Source organism: Dermacentor andersoni, chromosome 6 (assembly GCF_023375885.2).
Source record: "Dermacentor andersoni chromosome 6, qqDerAnde1_hic_scaffold, whole genome shotgun sequence".
Taxonomy (NCBI): Eukaryota; Metazoa; Arthropoda; class Arachnida; order Ixodida; family Ixodidae; genus Dermacentor; species Dermacentor andersoni.
In genome coordinates this window covers 49,938,413-49,957,947 of record NC_092819.1, presented here as the reverse complement: position 1 = coordinate 49,957,947, position 19,535 = coordinate 49,938,413, and the positions used below count along the sequence as shown (strand labels likewise).

The following is a 19,535-nucleotide window of genomic DNA, read 5'->3' as shown; positions in this document are numbered from 1 at the left end:
TGTATAGAATGAATAGCTTCGTTTACATAAACCCGACCCGAGCGGCTCGAGTCATAAGACGCGCTCGTTCAGCTCGACCCGACTGCGCTTACGTATGCATATTGCCAAGAGGGGCTGCAGGTGAGCGTAACTTGGCGGCGAGCTCTCGAGAATGGAGTTTATCTCGTCAATTTTCTACGCTACAGTGGAAGACTGTTTCCCGCCGAATAAACGCAAATGAAGTCACTTAACGGCATACTCCATCAGTCTTAATTGATTTAGCGCTGTTCTCTCGTGTGCCGATGATGAGCAGCTGGTGTGCTTCGTCGCCAAGCGGTGAACGGTACCGGGTTGCAGCAACTCAAAGCCCTTTCGCCCACGCGCCACCACCGCTTTATGGAGGGGCTTCGGTAGCAACAGACCGCGTTGATTGAAACGCGTGGCGATATAGGCCGGCAGTACGTTTGCCTGCCTGGGTGTCTCTTGCAGTGCGTGACCACACGCCCATCAAACCACGTCCCTCTTAGGAATGCAAGACGTGAAAAGTTCCCTATTGGGTAAGAAAAAGTGACCCTTTTCGAAACACAAGGTGTTGTAGACAACAAGCACGCGGAAGGTTCTTCTCTTGCAGCTTGTCAAAAAAAAAAGCGCCCCCTTTCAAACCTCGCGATTTCGGGCACGCCCACAAAAGGTATTCGATGCCTGTCTCTTGCCACGTTACTTCGCTGTCACTTTAGCTGACCAGCTTTGAAGCCACAGTCAGCGCAAATCTACGTCTTTTTAAGCAACCCTTTTCCTCTTCTGCGGCCCGTGTTCCGCGGAACGCTTCTACGTCTGGCATTCGGTATATACGTGAGATATAAACCAGTCAAAAGACGAAGAACAGAGGAGAGACGTGGCACACACACAACGACTGCACTAACAATTGTGCTTGGTTTTCCTGGGAGGCAGTTCTTTTTTTTTTTTCAATAAACCACAATTGTTAGTCCAGTCGTTGTATGTGTGCCACGTCGATCCTCTGTTCTTCGTCTTTTGACTGGTTTACGTCTCGAGAATATGCACCAACTGACCCAGATCGCAACTCTTCGGTAAATACGACAAGCCACGCACTAAGCCTCCCGGATGTAAATTCGCCCATTCCCTTTCGTATACTACGCATCCGACGAGGTCGAGAGGTGCGAGCACAAACCGCGTCTGTGTGTAGCACCGCCCGCGAAGCCGTCGTTACCGCGACTGTGCATATACAGGCATGCCCATGGCCGCAGACTCACGCACGAGTGACTGCACGCAACAAAAGAGATGGGCGAGCGGAGACACCGACGTCCGTCATGCGCCTCCAACGGTAACTCGATTACGGCAGCCGCTTCCTCTGGCCGCCGGACGACCGCCCGTGTGCGCGCCGCGGTGTGTCTCTGCAGCTCAAAGAGAACAAGTGGCCGCGCTATATCCGGTGACAAATTGCATTATCTCGCAGTGAGAGTGGGTCCTTAGGCCCGCAGTATGGTATATCTGACTACGCTGCGAAGTCTCTGGGCCCTGTACGCCCGACGCTCGCACCAGCAATTCTTGAAAGACGTTGCTCTTCTTTTCACCCCATCTTGCGTCTTTCTTTCTTTTCTTTCTTCCTTTCTTTTTTGACTTAGCTGCGCCGATAGAACCGGAAGGTTCGTATGCAGTAAAGCGGTTGCGAGCTTGTAACAAAGAACGCCCTAATTTATGTGCTTCTCTCGCGAGAAACTCCCCTTTTGAGAACGACGTTCATCAACTCGTGCGCGCTTTTTTGGGGGGATGATCCCTGTGCTTGCGGACATTGTTCTCCGTAAGAAATTTGACTCCGTATGTGAGTTAGTTCATGGTCAGAAAAGCTGCGCGAACGACGTGGGAAGAAAAGAAAGGAACACGATGAGAGACTGTAGCGCTCGGTGTCGTGTTCATGAAGTTATCGTTCTTTTTCGTCCTGGAGTGCTCGCGCGTGCAGTCACCCTGAAGCGCTGGCGCTACCGGGCTTTAGAAATGAAAGACGAACCCGAAGACTTTGTAAACGAGTTGAGTTCGGGATCGCCAGTCGATCGTCCAATTTGGAAGCGAACGCACGTAAGCGGGGATTTTTTCTCCTCCAAAATGTTCCACTTATAGGCACTTGAACGACCACGTGCGCAGCGGTGGCAAAGTGGCTGTGACGTTCGCCTGCTCGTCGCCAAGTCCCGCGTTCGACTCCCAGCCGTGACGGCTGCACACGGAAGGAGGTGGAATGCAGGAAAATGCTCACACATATATATCGTTACGTGGAGGCAGACGCGGAAGGAAAACGTATTTACGGTATGCTTGCAAACCGATCAAGCGTGGAACAAGATGCTCGAGAGAGCGGGAAGGGCCATGGCGTAATCTAAGTCGACACCATTGTCGATGTTTTTTTGTTTTTTTTTGTCGGGTATAGCTGCATAATGCGACAACGTCTGCAATCACTCCGGTGCTCCCCAGTATTGCTTCCCCCAGTGTAGGCTAGGAAAGCGGACCTGCGCAACCTAGTTGCATTTCCTGCTTCTCTTTCTACTTCTAAACCCAATGAATGAATGAATGAATGAATGAAGTTGTCAACTAATTAATTAATTAATTGACGCCCTACTGGCTGCGCAAGCATACCTTAGAGTCAGAAGGGTCAACCTTTCGTCTGGCCGATTCCTTGTTAATTTTTCGTATTACCCCTCCCCCCTCCCCCACTACACACTGCGCAGACAAAAGCGGAAAGTTCGCACGTGAGAAAGCGGTTGCGGGCTTGTAATAAAGAACTAAGGTAGTCCAAGTGTTCGAGGGTTCGACGGGATCCCGTCTGGTCAGGTAAAAGCATTGCTAGAAACTGAAGCAGGTCACTGACCAAGGTCAAAATGAAAATGAAATGACAAATAAAACAAAGAACTGAACAAAAAGTTATTAGTATTTCATACAGTGCACCATAGTGTTCCGTAACGCGTAGGGCAGTTAATCGGTGGACTTACAGAATGGGTGCCAAGGGAAGGGAAGCGCAGTCGAGGACGGCAGAAATTTAGGCAGGATGATCAAATTGGGAAATTTGCAGGCGCAAGTTGGAATCAGCTAGCGCAAGACAAGGGACAATTGGAGATCGGGCTGGGAGAGAGAGGCCTTTGTCCTGCAGAGCGGACGTGAAAATAGGCTCATGATGATGATGACGATATTCTCACAATGCATCGCAACGTTACACGAGGTCCATAATTGTGATCCGGGCTTATTATTGTAAAAGAAAAATGAAGAAAAAGAGGGTTATTTTTAGGTGCTCGCAGCAACCGAGAATCGCAAGCATTGTATACGAAGTAACGAGCTGACAATGAGTCGGAAAGCGCCGCGGACGGCCTGCCCTGCCGTGCTTCGCGACACTGCAGAGCAGCAGCAGCAGCAGTAGCTACGCTGTATCACGGTGTCGCGCGGCAGAAGTTCGCCGCTACCCTACACCGCCTAACCCCCCGAGATCCGCGCGGTCGTAGCCTCGGCGGAAACAAAAGGAACGCCACTGGTGCGCACCGCGTGCAAACAAAGCGAGCTTCGCGGCGCCCGAAGGAACAGCGAACGAGAGCAGCGGCGCGCATCCAGGCGACGCTGCGAGCCACGACGAAAGAGCGCATATGCGCGCGCTTCGACAACGAAACGAGAGAGAGAGAAAGAGGTTGCGAAGGGGAAGAGGCGCTATTTTCTACAGCCCTTTTAGGGAGCACGACTAGAACGAAAAAAAAAAAGTGCGGTACGGAAGGAGAGGCGCGGGCTCAGTGACGCGAGGAGGCGGTGACGACGAGACGCGAGCATCGCGATGCGTTACCCGCGGCTACCCTGCGATGGCGATGCGTGATCAGTTAACGAAGACGTTACCTCTTTTGTGACTAGGAAGTTGCGCAACCGGAGACGGCGGATGACAACGGAGTACGCGGGGTACGCGAGTACGTGGGTTGTAACAGAAGTCGCGCGGTCCGGCGGGTGACGAAATAAGCGACACCGTCGGCGCAAACAGCCTTACGTAGAACGCTGGCGATGAAGATTGACCGCCGAAGGTGAGATCACATCGCGCGAAAGTTCCAAAACCGCTTCGTTTTTCAACTTGGTGTAGCTTAAGAAGACAATCTCCTTGTCTGTAGTTTCCTCTAAGAAGAATGTTGTCCAATCGTGGGGCTCGTCTAAATAACGTAACTTTTTTATGCAGAAGAACTAAATGACAAAGGAACTCTCTGGAGCGGGCGCTTGTGCGTCAATGCGACACAACGACACTCTGGCATGGCCAAGAACCGGGCAGCCCAAAGTAATACAACATGATACATAAAACGCGAGACATAAACCGTTTACTGACATATCACTTCATTCGTCACTTCCTCTTCTTTCAGAAGTAAATCTTTGTTAATTACATCGTAACATGCTGTTCATTAGAACATAAAACAGAAGACAACTTTCCAGTTTCTAAATTTTGCGTCGAAACTGCCGCGCCGTTACGTCGGTGTGACGTCACAACTTTCAAAGTACTTTTTGTTTTGCGTAAGTGGGCCGCTGTGCCGAAATAAAACTTCTTGAAGCTTGCTGTGTACATCAGTATTTGGCTTATTTAGAATGAGATATAGTCCATATCTACTGATAAATGAAATTGAATAGGCGTGAGCAGACACCATCAAAATCCCTGACATTGCTTTTCCATGTGTCATCGACTGATATGTGCGAACATTCATGTACCTATTGTATGGTCGCTGCAAAACTGCCTTTTTGTAGGGGTGGCGAGGCTTGTCAAGGGGTCGTAAAGACTGCTTTTTTTTCTTGCCACCGTCAGTTTTTGTAAGAAAACTGGAATAAACTGATTTGATTTGATCACGGCGGACTCGTGCGAGAACTTCATGATAGCGTCACCACCGGATTTTTCTTTATTTTTGTTTGCCGCCAGTATAGGGAGGTCATTTCTTTGTCCTAGTGCCCAAACACCCTCTGCGTACCAAACGGGCCCACCAGGAATAGGGAGCCAACACGATTGCAAAATTAGACCGTAAACTTGCAGAAGTTAGGCTTGTAACCATTCTCGTGTGTGAATTAATGTAACTTGCGTGCAGTACGCGCAAGACGTTTCAGATATACCCCGCTGCAGCTGCGTCCCTGATATGCAGCTTGCTCGATTTCTTTACGTCATGTATGGCTTACTAAGTCCCCTCGCTCGGTAAGAGCGTTTTTTTTTTTTGTCTGTAAAACGATAATGCGCTAACACAATTTTTTTTTTCTCTTGAGCGTCTGTTTACCAGATAACTTTAGCTCAGCGGTTACAGTCCGCGCCACTGCTGCATAGTGAGGCTGCTGCTGCATAGTGAGGTCTGCGTACGTGGAGGCTAAGTTATAACCCTCCGCTACTCTCGCATGGCTCTCTCTCTCTCTGTCTCTCTCTCTCCTCCAAGTCACTGGACACCACAGCTAAGGGCAAGTTGATTAGGTCTGGTTTTCAGCAGACAACAAAGCGCGGTTGCGCGAGAATTGCTCGCGCCCGGTGTAAGGCAATCACAGTGTGCACTGACTGGTAAACAACGACTGCTCAGCTATCAGCTCTCGTGTGTTTGAGTGCGCGTGTTTACACATCCGAACAATTGATTTTTGACGGTGCAGTTGCAGACGAAATAGAAAGCAATCGCTTGACGTCGGCGCGATCAACACGCGACAGTCGCCCGCCAAGCTTCCAAATCCGTGCGGCTGTTTCTGATGTTGACGCCACAGTGAGTGAATGAGCGAATGAACTAGAGAGAGAGATTTCATATAAGAAAAAAAAAAAAAAAGGTTGAGAGGTCGGCCTGAACTGTCGCGATCTATCTTGCTGCTGAACTTTGGGTCGACGGGAACAAAAGGAAAGTGGGAAGGAGAAGGCAATAAGAAGAGAAAAAGTAGACGAGCACGAATAAAAAACACGGACAATAAAAACTGAAAACACTTATTAGAGTAGCACATCCAGTTCATTTTCTCTCTAAAAAAATAAAATAAAAAGCACTGAATTTGGTCACTTGCGAGAGAGACAACAATGGCTAAATCTTTGGACGCCAGATGAAGGTTGCTATCAAAACTTATTTAGCCGCCTCGTCTTGCAGAAAGAGACTGTCTCTGTGCGCAAGTAGGCTGTTTTCTCCGGTTCCTATCTCAGGGTATACGGAAAATGTTATATTCCTTCGTTCTAGTGCATTTTATCTTACAGCCTACTTCAGCAATAGCGTGTCCATCTATAGTCTCCTTGCGCCGCTCTTCCACGAGGCGCAAGTTGTCCACTAGCTCGGGCCACTAGGTGTGAGCTTGGCTGCTGTCCTGCCGAGCAGACAACGTGGGCCACTGTGTGTGTGCCCCCGACAGGCAACTTGCACTTTGTAATTGTAGAACATAAACCCAACCATTAAAATCTTTACCAATAATGAATTTCCCATCACAATAGCACATATGGACAACGTATGGACAAGATATGGACGACATATGGCCATAATCACCCCTAAAGGATGCGTACTGGCATTTTTTTTAGTATTTATTTATTGTTATGGAAAATCACTGCCATGCTGCGGTATAGCAACTCCTTAATAGCTGCAAGGGTTCACTTCACCTCACACGATCGTTTCGTTCATACAGCAACTCGAACTTTTGGATAAGCTGGCGAAGTATGCTCTGCTAACGTTTCCATTACTATAAATTCCACCTACCACTACTTGCTGTTAAACCGGCTGAGAGGCAAGACAATAAACTTAATCTAGGCATCCCGTCAAGAAAGAGAAAGACCCTTTCAGCTGCGTTTTATTTACATTTTTTTTGTCCAATAAACATTTACCTCCACAATTAAAACACTACAACAAAGAAAAGTAAGTTATTCAAGACCCAGCGGTACAAGAAGATGCACGCCTGGAATGAAACTTATCTGCAGCGCGCTATAAAGTGCGTCAGCGCGTTTGTCTGCCACGTGGAAACCATCAAAAACAAGAGACTCGATTTTATGCCTACACGAGAAAAACAAATGGGCGAGACCGGTCCCTAAGTGGTCATCAGCCGTGGGAGTAATTTCAGCGAGGCTTTGTACGTTTATCGCGCGGTTGCAGCTGCATAAAAAAAAAAAAGAAAATAGAAAAAAAAACGTAAACTTGCTTTACATGTGCGTTAGAAATTCTAGAACCAATATAACACGTGCACGGGTTATCTTAGGTTTTATTCCGCATCACCCGGTTTGCCCTCACCCACGTACTAATGGCATACCAATGGCGACAGCTTAAAGTGGCGTCGAAGAAGACGACGAAGTGTCTTCTTGGCAGAACACTTGTTTCTGTGCTCTGTGAATTTTTGGTAAAATCTTCGGCTTTCGAGGTGCCTCGCCTCCCCGTCTTGCAGCCATGGACGCGGAGCATGCTAGAGGCCCGCCTGGCCAGACGTCATCACAGCCGTCAACCGCAAGGAAGCGAGTTGGCTCCCCCAGTGACACCGAAGACACCGAGCTGTACTCCATGTCGGACGACTCATCCGACGACGGCTTCATACCCGTCCGGAGTAAGAGGGCGAGAAGAAAAATCGTCAACACAGCGCCGTCAACTCCTGCGAGCACAACGACTATGAAGTCAAGGCCTGCGCGCTGGCCACACGTCATCATCTATATGCCGGAAGAGCCATCAAGCAACCTACGATTGCTGAACAGGCAAGCCCTATCCATTTTTCTGGAACGTGCGGTGCCGGATCAAATTAAAGATATAAGAATAAATCCACGCAAGAATATACTCGCCATAGATGTGTTCAACGCGACTGCGCTTGGAAAACTTCAAGCGATCACGGAGCTAGGCGGAATCAAAATGCGCCCCTTTATCCCGATCGACGACACATCCATAGCCGGTGTGATTTACGACATCGACATAGCCATTCCTAATGATGACTTACCTAGCCTCATCAAGCCGGCATACGAAGGCACGATCATTACGCAAGTGCGCCGCCTTGGGAATACGCGCTGCGTAAAAGTAATATTCAAGGGGGATTGTATCCCATCCCACGTTAAAGTCGGACATTTTCGACATCCGGTTCGACCATTCATCCAGAAGCCGCTTCAATGCCATCAGTGTTTCAGGCTAGGACACGTCAAGGGCGTGTGTCCCAACTCGCTACTGTGTCCCCGTTGCGCTGAACCTCATGCAGAACAGACCTGCGGTGCCACGGTCCTGAAGTGTGCCAACTGTAGCGGCCCTCACGCGGCCTCGTCGAAAGACTGTCCCCGCATCAAGAGGGAACGCGCGGTTCTCAAGCAAATGGCCAGAGACAATTCGGCCCACAGGGAGGCAGCCAAAGTAGTCCGGCGTCGGCGTCGACGTCGGCACCATCGTACGTCTTCGAAGAAGACGCATGCGCGAAGTGACAGTACCCACTCCTCTGCGGTGCCAGTTAGCCGCGCCGCGAAAGGGCCCACCACTTCCACGAAGGAAGCAGAAAAGACTCTATCTTTAGAGGAATGGCCTACGCTACCGAGCCGCTCCCTTGCGAAAGAACCTCAGAAGGTCGGGGCCCCACCTGATCCTTCTCCGGCCATGGATGATTCACCCAAAACAGACCGTCAAGTCATCTCGGTGCTACGTTCTCTCATGGAGGCCATTCGAGCGCTTTTAGTGGACATGAGGACACCATCTGCTCGAAGCGCACTTAAAGTGTTGGACGCCTTAAGCCCAGTGCTTGCATCCCTCAACTAGAAAGATGGCTACTCATACCCCATCCTTCCGGAAAGAAGTCAAAGCAGCGTCCGTCATCCAGTGGAACGCCAGAGGGCTAAAATCACGAATTTCAGATTTTCGTCAGTTTGTCTACACCAATGGGTTTCCACTCATCGTCATTTGTGAGCCCAACTTGTCGAAACCAATAAGACTGTCAGGATACGAGTTTATCATGTCATCAACAAACGGTGCATGCAGCAAAATCGTTGTTTTTGTTCGTCGTGAACTCACCTATGTTTTGCAACCAATTGCGCCCCACGACGACAATCAATATATATGCATCACAGTTAAAAAGAACAAACTCTTGTTTACTCTCATAGGCGTGTATATATCGCCTTCCAGCAATTTCAATACCAAAAGATTTGAGGATATCTTGAGTGTTTGTCCCGCCCCATGGGTCATCATAGGAGATTTCAATGCGCACCATCCAGCATGGGGAAGTACAAGGACAAATGCAAGAGGACGAAGATTGGCAAGTATCGCCCACAACTATGGCCTTACTCTCCTGAACGATGGTAGCCCCACCTTTCTTCGAGGCGTGACATACGGCAGCTGCCTCGACCTTGCTTTCGTCTCCAACTCTCTCGCCAGATGTGTGAAGTGGTTTCCAGACATTGAGACACATGGGAGTGACCACATTCCCACCTATCTGAACATCAAAGGCTTGTCGTCTACATCAGGCTCACGGAATACCATTCGGACGATTCAATGGGCCAACTTCAAATCTGAGATGGAAGATGCCTGCCGCGAGGGCCTACCCTCTGGGTTAGAGCAAACGATTAAAATGACGATGCAAAACGCCACTCGCATGATGACGATCTCTTCCACGCGAAATGACTTCGACATAGAATTAGAGCGACTTCGAGCGCTTCGTCGCCGGGCGGAACGTCGATATCGACGTACAAAATCAATCCATGACCTTAGGGCAGCCAGGAGGATGCAAAAGAAGATTCAGCGTCGTATGGATAGATTAGCGTCGGAACGGTGGGCAACGTTTTGCCAGACACTCGACCCTCGCAAGCCACTGTCTCACATTTGGAAAACGGTGCAAGGTCTGCGTTGCCTTCCGGAACGGCGTTTTCCATTCAAGGCGCTAGCGCTTTTCCAAGGGCGGCAAGACATCGATGTCGCAGAAGACTTTTGTGCGTGGATCGCAGACCAAGCGACTCGTCCAGATCCTCCAGCCCGAGCTGACGTCCCCCATTCCCGTGATTGCCGCATGGACCTTCCTTTTACAATGGAGGAGCTCGAAGCGGCACTAGCTCTCTGCAGGCGCTCATCATCTCCGGGTCCAGATGGTATATCATACCGGGCCTTGTGCTATCTCGGAGAGTCCGCACGGATAGAATTGTTGAGCCTTTACAACTCCTCATGGCAGGAGGGAAATGTTCCTGACGAATGGAAAGTAAGCCGCCTGGTGCCACTCTTAAAGCAGGGCAAATCCCCATTAGAACTCACCTCTTACCGCCCAATAGCACTGGCCAGCTGTGTAGGAAAGATAATGGAACGGATGATCCTTGGCCGCCTGGAATGGTACCTTGAATTTTACAAGATTTATCCGCTTTCCATGGCTGGTTTCCGACGTGACCGCTCTTCCATCGACAGTGTAGTTGATCTCGTTTCATATGTCCAGCACGAAAGGTCCCGTAAGCGTTTATCTGCAGCTTTATTCTTAGATGTGAAAGGGGCATATGATAACGTATTACATGAGGCCATTCTCGACGCTCTTGCGACGGTTGGCCTAGGTGGTCGAGTTTTCTTGTGGATTGCAAGTTACCTGTCTGCAAGATCATTCTATGTGTTAACTGACGATGGCCCAACTACGCGACGCTATACCAGCAGGGGCGTTCCTCAAGGCGGTGCTCTCAGCCCGACGCTATTCAACCTCGCTCTTGTTGGACTTGCTGAATGCTTGCCAACTACCATCAAGATTTCAACATACGCTGACGACATCTGTGTCTGGACTTCGGCAGTCACACGTCCTCAGATACGTGCGCGACTTCAAAGAGCGGCCACTTTGACAGCGAACTACTTGTGTAAACAGGGTCTCAGCATTTCACCTGAAAAATGCGCACTAGTCGCATTTACTCGGAAACCGATGACGCCTTATGTCATCTCAATCAATGGGCGGACCATTTCCTATGTCCGAAACCACAGATTCCTTGGCGTCATTATTGACCGAGACCTCTGTTGGAGCCCACACGTGGCCTACATGAAACGGCGCCTGACAGCTACTTCCCAGTTGTTCAAATACTTGACAGGGAAGACGTGGGGGATGTCAGTAGACGCAATGCTTAAACTCTACAGAGCTCTCTTTCTCGGTTTTTTAAGATACAGTCTACCTGTACTGAACAACACCTGCAAGACAAATATTCGTGTTCTGCAGGCAGTACAAGCTCAAGCACTCAGAGTCTGCCTTGGTTTGCCCAGATGTACGTCAACAGAGGCGACTCTTGCGGTTGCTCGGGACCATCCAATGCGAACTCACATTACGGTGGAAGCCCTGAGAACGCACATCAGACATTTTGCACGTGCCCCCTATCACCACCTTGCAGCACTACCTTCAGACAGGCACCAATCATCATTCTCTAAAACTATCAACAAGTACAACGACAAACTTCCCTCGGGCTTCACCGCTGCATCTAAACCATCGATACCCCCTTGGTGTCTTATCAGCCCCACAGTACATCTCAGTGTACCAGGAATCGGAAAAAAGTCTGAACTGTCGTCGCCTGTCCTCAAACAACTGTCTCTGCTTCTTCTGCACGAGAGGTACGCGGACAGTGAACACATTTATACTGATGGTTCCACAAACACCCAGTGTTCGTCCGGTGCTGTGGTTGTCCCAGCAAAAGCTATTACCATCAGCTTCAGGACTGACCACCCGACAACGTCGACATCTGCTGAACTAGCTGCTCTTCGCGCTGCACTCCGTTTCGTCAGTCGGGAGCCACCTCGACAATGGTCCATCTTCAGCGACTCAAAGGCAGCCCTACAATCTGTACTATCAGCTCTGCGTCGCGGGCCATTCGAACAGCTCGTATTCGATATTAGATGCCTATTCCATACATCACAGGAGAAAGGACACCACGTGACGTTTCAGTGGCTGCCAAGTCACTGCGGCGTCACTGGAAACGAAGACGCCGATAATGCCGCTCGGGCAGCTCTTGAAGACGCACAAGAAGAGGCCATACCGCTTTCACGATCCGACGCAGCTAGCAGACTTCGAGTGCTTGCACAGGAGATGACGCTCTCTTCATGGTGCACACCAAACAGCCAGACCAACCAGAGCAACCGTCAATACCACCTGCCCTCTTTGATGCATCTCTATATGCCAACTGGACTCCGCCGAAGCGAGGCGACTCTGCTTTATCGCTTATGGTTAGGGGTGGCTTTCACGAAATCTTACTCATTCCGCATTGGAATGGCCGACAACGCTCTCTGCAATGCCTGTCTTTGCGAGGAGACGCTGCAACACATTCTGTGCGACTGTCCTGAATATAATGTTCAGCGACAGTCCCTGGCATCCGTTCTCGCGCACCTTGACACTAGACCATTGTCCCTCGACACGATTTTCACATGCCGCCGACAGAAGACATCGCAGGTGAAGGCGACGAAGGGACTACTTCAGTTTTTGAAAGAGACGGGATTGGACAAGCGGCTCTGACAGTGTTATCACGTACAATGCCAGATTGATGGACTCTACCGGACGATGTTTGTGTGCTGTGCTATGTGCTCTCTCTCTCTCTCCCTTCCCCATCTTTCATCGCCCCCATCCCTCTCCCATGTGTAGGGTAGCAAGCCGGTTACGCTAAACTGGTTAACCTCCCTGCCTTTCCTTCTCTACTTTTTCCTTCGTTCCTTCCTAAAGTGGCGTCAGGACGTGACCTCCGATGTTGAAAGAGCTGCGGGTCTCACCAAAGGCCACACACAGCCTGCGCTGTGCGGTCCGAATAAGGCGCTTAGTTGTTGATTCTCTTTTTTTTTTTAAGGAATTGCTATGGACTTCATGCTGGGGTATTGTGTGAGTGGGCCGAGATCCAGTTAATGATCGAAATATACAAAGCAAACACAAATATAACACGATTAAAGCGTTTAATACGCAGAAAACAAAGTAAATAGACCCAGAAGAAACCAGGCGTTTTCTTTTAAGTAAGGAGAAGGGGGGGGGGGGGGGGTTGAACAGAATGAGGTTTGGCGTACATATTCTCTAGCAATAATCAATTTTTTTTTCTCTCGCCCGCCAACTGAATAGACATATAGAATCCTGAAATGATGTTTCACCAGTAAACAGCGATCTAGCGTCGCTCGTTCGAGTCCCTTTAAGACAAACTCGAGGCAATCAAGTCAGGAAAGCTGAAGGGGAGCACTGCGATTCAAACGGCCAGCGAGTTGGAGACGAATAAGCCCCGCTAGAGATTTCACCGGGAAGTCAGTTGTGCGTGGGGAGACACAGCCGTAAAACCGCGTTAGAGAAAGAAAAAAAGCTTTGGTCGGAACGAAGCGGCTGCTGGCGCAAGCCCAACGACGCTGCCGACAAAGTTATATACGTACCGCGCTGTCGAAGTGAAAAGCGCAGCTACCCCACATAAACAACCCGGAAACCTCCCGGGACTTGAAGTTTCTTTTTCTCACGGAGAATATACGACAGTCCTCATTCGCGAAGCAAACAGGTGCGCGAATCTGTAACGACTGCTGAAACGTGAAACGAAGGATAGCTAGAAATAACAATAATAAAGAAAGAAATGTTAGGCGCGGGCACCCGTACAAAATGCGAACAGCATCCGTGCCGAAAGTAAGTGGGAGTAAACGGCGTGGGCACGGAGTTTAATGCGCTCGCAGAGACCGAAACAAAAGGCACCGCCTATGCCGCTCGCTAACTCACTCACTCTCCATCTAACGATGCGCCCGCGCGGGCGCCCCCATGCGAGTTCATCAGCAAAACAACGCGACTGAGCGCGAAGCGAGAGGGAGAGTCCAACGCGCGGCGGTGGGAGCGCGCGATCCTGCTAAGCGCGCCCATGGGCCGGAGTATTTGTGCGCAGTAACCCCCCACGCCTACCTACCGAAAAGACCGTTATCGCGCCACAACGGGGAGGCGAGATGTGAGCACTCGAGCCGAACAATGGCCCCACGGTTGCGCAGATGGAAGAACCGATAAGTTGGCCGCATGCTGCTTAGAGAGAGGGACTCACAGCATGCAGCGTCTCTTATCGGCGTTCGCACACGCGGGCGGGCGTCATTATTACGCCCCGAGAGGGTTACGCCAGGTTTCACACTAGTCTACCGTTATTTTTTTCTTTCTTCCTGCGCTAATCTGCCTTTAATTACGCAACTCCGCTGGCCAACGACCAAAAGAAATCCAGCGCGGTGAGCGAAACGAACGCAAGAAAATCGGAAAGCTATTACGCGACGAACGCAAGCTTTTCCGACCACGCCGTCAGGATATCCCACGCGATTGAGCGTATAACTAACTGCTGCAGACGTGCATTTCAACGCACGAAGGTGCGGTCCCATTTGTCGGTAGTGTTGGGCCTCAGCAATGGCCACGTGGTACGACCCGGCTTGTCCACGAGATCGACACGTCTGGAAGGCAGCTGTTCCAACTGTTCAAACCTGTCGGAACAACCTCCCGGAAACTGGTTGGATGCGTGCAGTTGTCGGCCCGACAGCTTACACAATACGTCTAATCTGACGCGAAATCGCATCACGTGCTTTCTGCTCTACTAAAAAGTCGACTTGCGGTGCTGTAATCTTCCGTTTCGTACACAGCAGTCAACTATACGTGACGCTATGCGCAAATATGGTCTCACACGTCTGACACTGCGCGTTTCGCAGCTGTGCGGTTGTTTTTTGACCTGCGACGCTTTCTATATAACTACTTCACGTTTTACAATGGCTACCCGCCTGGACGTAATGTTAGGTCAGATCGCATATCGCGTGCACCTTTGTGTTTCCACTATGCGAATTAAACAAGCGGTGTGCTGCGGCCTCTGGTCGTATAGAAACGTGTCATTCAGCTTGTTCCGCGGTAAATAGGTTCAAATACGCGACGCCTTCTGTAGTTATGCATATGTTGCGACATACACGTATCAGACTTCGTACATCGAATTAGATGGCACATATACCTATCTCTTTCTGTTATACATGTGTCATGCGACGCACTGTCTTTTGATTGCCGATGCGAGCCTCACTGAGAGAAGTCCCTCTCTAGCTTTCGTAAAGTCGCTCGCTGCGCATGAAACGGATAACTATGCTTCCTTCGTAACCTCGACAGGCCCATGTTGCTTAGCATATGGCACCCAGCAACGGCGACGTGCTCCACCTGGTTGAGCGGGGAGCGGTAGTGTGCAGTTTGTACTGTTTTTTCGTCACAAGTGAAGTCCTCAGACAAACATTCCAGGTCAAGCCACGTGGATAAAAAATTACGTTTTTTTTTTAAACGTAACGGTAAATAATCGCAGCTTACAAAACGGAATCAGAAACACCGATGACACTGATTAATTGAGTGATGCTTTGGGTTCCAGAGGTACACCTGTTTCGAGAAACGAAATACACGTTTACAGCACGCTTAACGTGTGAGTAGTACGTGGGCCAGTTCACGAATTCAGGAACGTTAAAACAAATAAATTAAAGCTCGGTGTCATGGCATCACCGAATTGTGGAGACAGCTAGCGCCTCGACAGCGAAGGTCTTTGGCACTGATTGATTCCTTCATGGGGTTCAGCATTCCAAAGAGACACTGTAGGGGCTGTGCGGAAGATGCCATAGTGGAGGATTAATTTTGACCTCCTGGTGTTCTGTAACGTGCACAAAAAAAAAAAAATATCGGCCGACTATCGAACGCACGACCTGGCGCTCTGCAGCAGAACTGCACAGCCACTGCTCGGACAACTCTCACCAACGCGTCGGTAAAAATCACAGCGGAGGCAGACAGACTGCGCAAGCAGACGCCAACAAAGGAACAGAGAGAGAGAGAGAGAGAGAGAGAGAGAGAGAGAGAGCAACAACGCTTTGATCGAAGACACTCGGCCACTCGGCCTCGGCCACTACAGCCACCCCGGCGCCCCTGCTTAGCCTTCACCACAGCCGCCCTACTTCTGCTGGAGAGCCACGAACTCGTAACGCCATCTGCGCGACGCCGTCAAAAACACCCGCGCAGTCTTTTCGTAGGCGCGAGTACGCGCGCGTTGGTAGCGGCGAGCGCTCGCTACGGTTTTTTCTTTAAAGGCCGTGTCTGCTGTGCCCGGGGCACAGCAGACGAAAGGTGCCCGAAATGTCTACGTTCACCCATGACGTCACGTCCGCTATAACCCATGATGTCACATCCGCTCATTTCCATGGCGTCTGTCTTGCGGAGCCGGCTGCGCTGCGAAGCGGTTCGTATTCCGTGCCCACTTAGAGCGTGAGTAATTCATCTTTCCACGCTATATGCGTGTAATAAAGGATTGGGGCTGTGAGCTGTTTGATGCGTTACCATTAGGTACCTTGTGCGCATATTTTGCCTCATGGCCGCGTCAAATTGCAGCCGGCATGTGGAATGGGCCGTGGCATCTTATATGGAGCTGCTCATATGTGAGTGGTATTGCCTCCGTCAGGATCGTCAGTGCGTGCACAGAACCATTCAGTAGTCTTTTTCAGGGGAGGGTGCGCGTAAGAACGAGGACGCGAGAAAACACTGGCATGACGAGCTGTTCCGTCAGATCGCGTTACGTCGTGCTTTTTGTCTAAGACCATCTCGCTCGAGCGAGAGGATCTTAGAACAGCATTACTACTGCTTTTTTACAGCTTTGCTGCGGCTCATTTAATCATCACCTGCATTCTTTTAATAATACGAATGGCATCGCTCCGCGGAAGAGCGTCTCTTGAAGTTTCCAAACAAGAGCCAATGCCGCCGTGCCTGCTGCATATACGCTTACCTTTCCTAACGCAGTTAAGACGCGGCACCAGCTCTGCTACTGCGTGATACAGGGTCACTATGATAAGAAAATTAAAAAGAACAAACGAAATTAATGCAGAAAATGTCAAACGTTGCCAAGCGTGCTAAACGGACCTGACTCGCTAGATAAGTTGAATAAATCGGCGTCCTGAAGTCAGCTTCGCCGCAGTAGACTAGTGTTACGCGGTGAAGCATGTCAGAAGTGAAGAGTGACCGCTTTCACCGACATATATAATATGTGTTCCTTAATGATGTACGCGTGCACCTGCCGTCTCCTGTTACATTACGCGCGCCGAGGCGCCTAATAAGTGTACTGGCTGGCCTTCAGCGCTATTTCGGACGTGGCTGTGATGCTTTGAACCTTTGGTTTGTCGGCCTCGTAAGCAATTGAGTTAATGTTTACACAGCCATTTGTTTCTGAACTGTTGATTTCTTCCATAATAGCTACGTAATTTCGTAGTCTCCTGTCTAACTGCTTTGGTCATATGCGAGTCAAGGTGTTTTCTTTAGCCGAGCGCAGTTTTCGAAAGCGAAACGACGCTTTTGCATCGATCAGCATATAGTGCCGTCGCCCATTTACAACACAGTCAATCAATGTCATTTTGTATGTCACTGGGAAACCGCCGAACGCAGGGAACTCACTCGCATGCGGGGAACTGCATAACTAGCCACTGGATTAGCGTGCCTCTTGGGAAGCTGCTTTGCATCAAAGGCCAGGTACCCTTGCTATGATTCACCGCAAAACATTTATCTCTAACTGCTTAATCTATTTGTATTGCGGTGAAGCTAACCTTACGGAACCGAATTTAGCAACGCTTTTTAGACTCCTGTATCTCTACCAGCCACTACCAAACGCTTGTCGGTACGTCTCTTGGCAAAGGTCCAGCTAAATCTCCCTGTTGGGAATTGGGGGGACTCACGTATATGAAAACTGCCAAGGAAAGCAGTTGCCCTGATGAAGGCACGCTCCCCTGTCGAAACATTTGCACCAGCCTGTTCGACCACCGTTATCACCGCAACATAGTTGTGTGTTGCGGTGAAGCATGCCAATATTGGGAAAGATTTACGTGAATCTGGAATGTATGGTTTCTGTTGGCGACGAACCTAATGTTCTACTCTCAACAAAGCAGATTTTTGCGGCAGGATGCATGGTGTCTTAAGAACTTTTGTTGGCTAAAGCCATACATGCCAGATTAGCTCTTGTCACAATAATACGCTTTACCGCAATACACAAGACGCCTCGCTGCAGGACACGCCCGCCGTAGTTAGCCAAAACCTTACGTGACCGTTCACTGCAAAACACCTGTATTGCGGTGAATCGTAATAAAGCACATTTGTCAGTTTAGAATGTAAAGACCCTTGCCCTTCGCTTTTGTAATATTATGACTCAGTTTAATGAGAACATGTATTCACTGCTAAAAACATCCACATTGAACTAGAGATATGAACACTGATGGCAGCCTGTGTGATGTTTTATCTCTTTACTTCTTTTGTGTACCTGTCACGCTGCCATTATTAAATTTTCCTGTACTTTGTAAGGTGCTGACGTACATAACATTACATCGCAAGGAGCCACTGTGTAATTAGTGTTCAAGGACCAGTGTGATGGTTTTTCTCAAGAAAGGTTTGGGTTATTTTGTTGTGAAGGTTTTTTTTTTTAGAGAGGTAGCTTTCTGAGAAGAAATCAGATGTCAGGAAATAGACCTCAGTGGCACAGTAATCTTGGCTGTCTTTTGCTGAAACGTGCCCTAGACATAATTGAGTGATTTGCACTTGCAACTAGACAGCTGCCTTAGCTTGGGAGACCAGTGATATGGCATATTTTATCAAACTAGGCGGCACATTGCATTACCAGTCCGAACAGAGACCTGTTTAAATGTTTGTCACCTTTAACACCTAGATTTTCGACCATGAATTCAGAAAAATCTGTAGCACATTTAGAACCTAGATTTTAAATGCTGTATAAGTTGGCTTCTTGTTCACTGCAGCTGTGCTCGGCTTCTGTCCAAACGGGAGAGCACTTCTGCACAGCTTATTAGGGAACATCCTTATTTACATACCTTCTTTTCATTTATCTTGCCTACAATAACAATCAAATGTTTATAGCACATGAATGTGCTATGCATGAATCTTAACTTACAATGCCATGTTCAACAGCACAGTGCATGTAGCTTGTGTTGGTTCATTCAAGCTAAGCATTGCTATAGCCTTTAACTGTAGGTATCATGGTATGAGAGCAGAGAAATGGATATGCAAAGACAGTTGGGTACATTGAGACAACATCTTTGTTGTGTGTGAAAAGGTGACAGATACACAATATGGGGAGAACGCATGCACTTTCATATTTTCTCGTGCACAAAAAAAGCCGGAGGAATAAGGTTTCTTCACTGTGCCATAGAAACTATATGTTTGCTCTCAAAGGTAATTCTGATTCATTGGATATGTTCCTGTGCTGTGTTTATTTTCTTGAGTGTGCTTTAGTTTTTGCACGTTAATGTTTCAAACTCGTTTTTGTTTTCACAGACTGAACATCCCACGTCTTGGTTTGACTTCCTGGTACGGGATACTTGCACTTAGCATGGAGTGATGAAGCAGAGCAGTGTACTTTTATTAAATGTGCAGATTTTAGCAGTATAACAGCCGTTCATTAAAAAAACATGTGTGCTGAAAATAAAGTGTTCTTACCCACATCCCTCGTTGTCTATTTATTTATTTATTAATACTGTCAACCCTCATAGAGGGTCATAACAGAGAGGACAATCCAATTACATAAATCAAATATGGACAATGTCAATGTACGTAAAGTTGCTTAACACTTGTCAATTCACAGTGAATAAGATGTTCACTTGAATGCTGTTCAGCACACTTCTGACATTTATCAAAAT

General features: G+C 48.9%; 1 protein-coding gene and 1 long non-coding RNA gene across 4 annotated transcripts in view; one reads left to right on the top strand and one right to left on the bottom strand.

Moving 5' to 3' along the window:
- LOC126522943 (uncharacterized) overlaps positions 1-19,535 on the bottom strand; it is a 538,767-nt gene that overhangs the window by 95,900 nt on the left and 423,332 nt on the right. The window lies entirely within an intron of this gene.
- On the top strand, positions 15,935-19,340 carry LOC126522944 (uncharacterized). The gene is made up of 2 exons (XR_007597572.3): positions 15,935-16,116; positions 19,174-19,340. It is a non-coding gene; the product is annotated as an uncharacterized lncRNA (long non-coding RNA).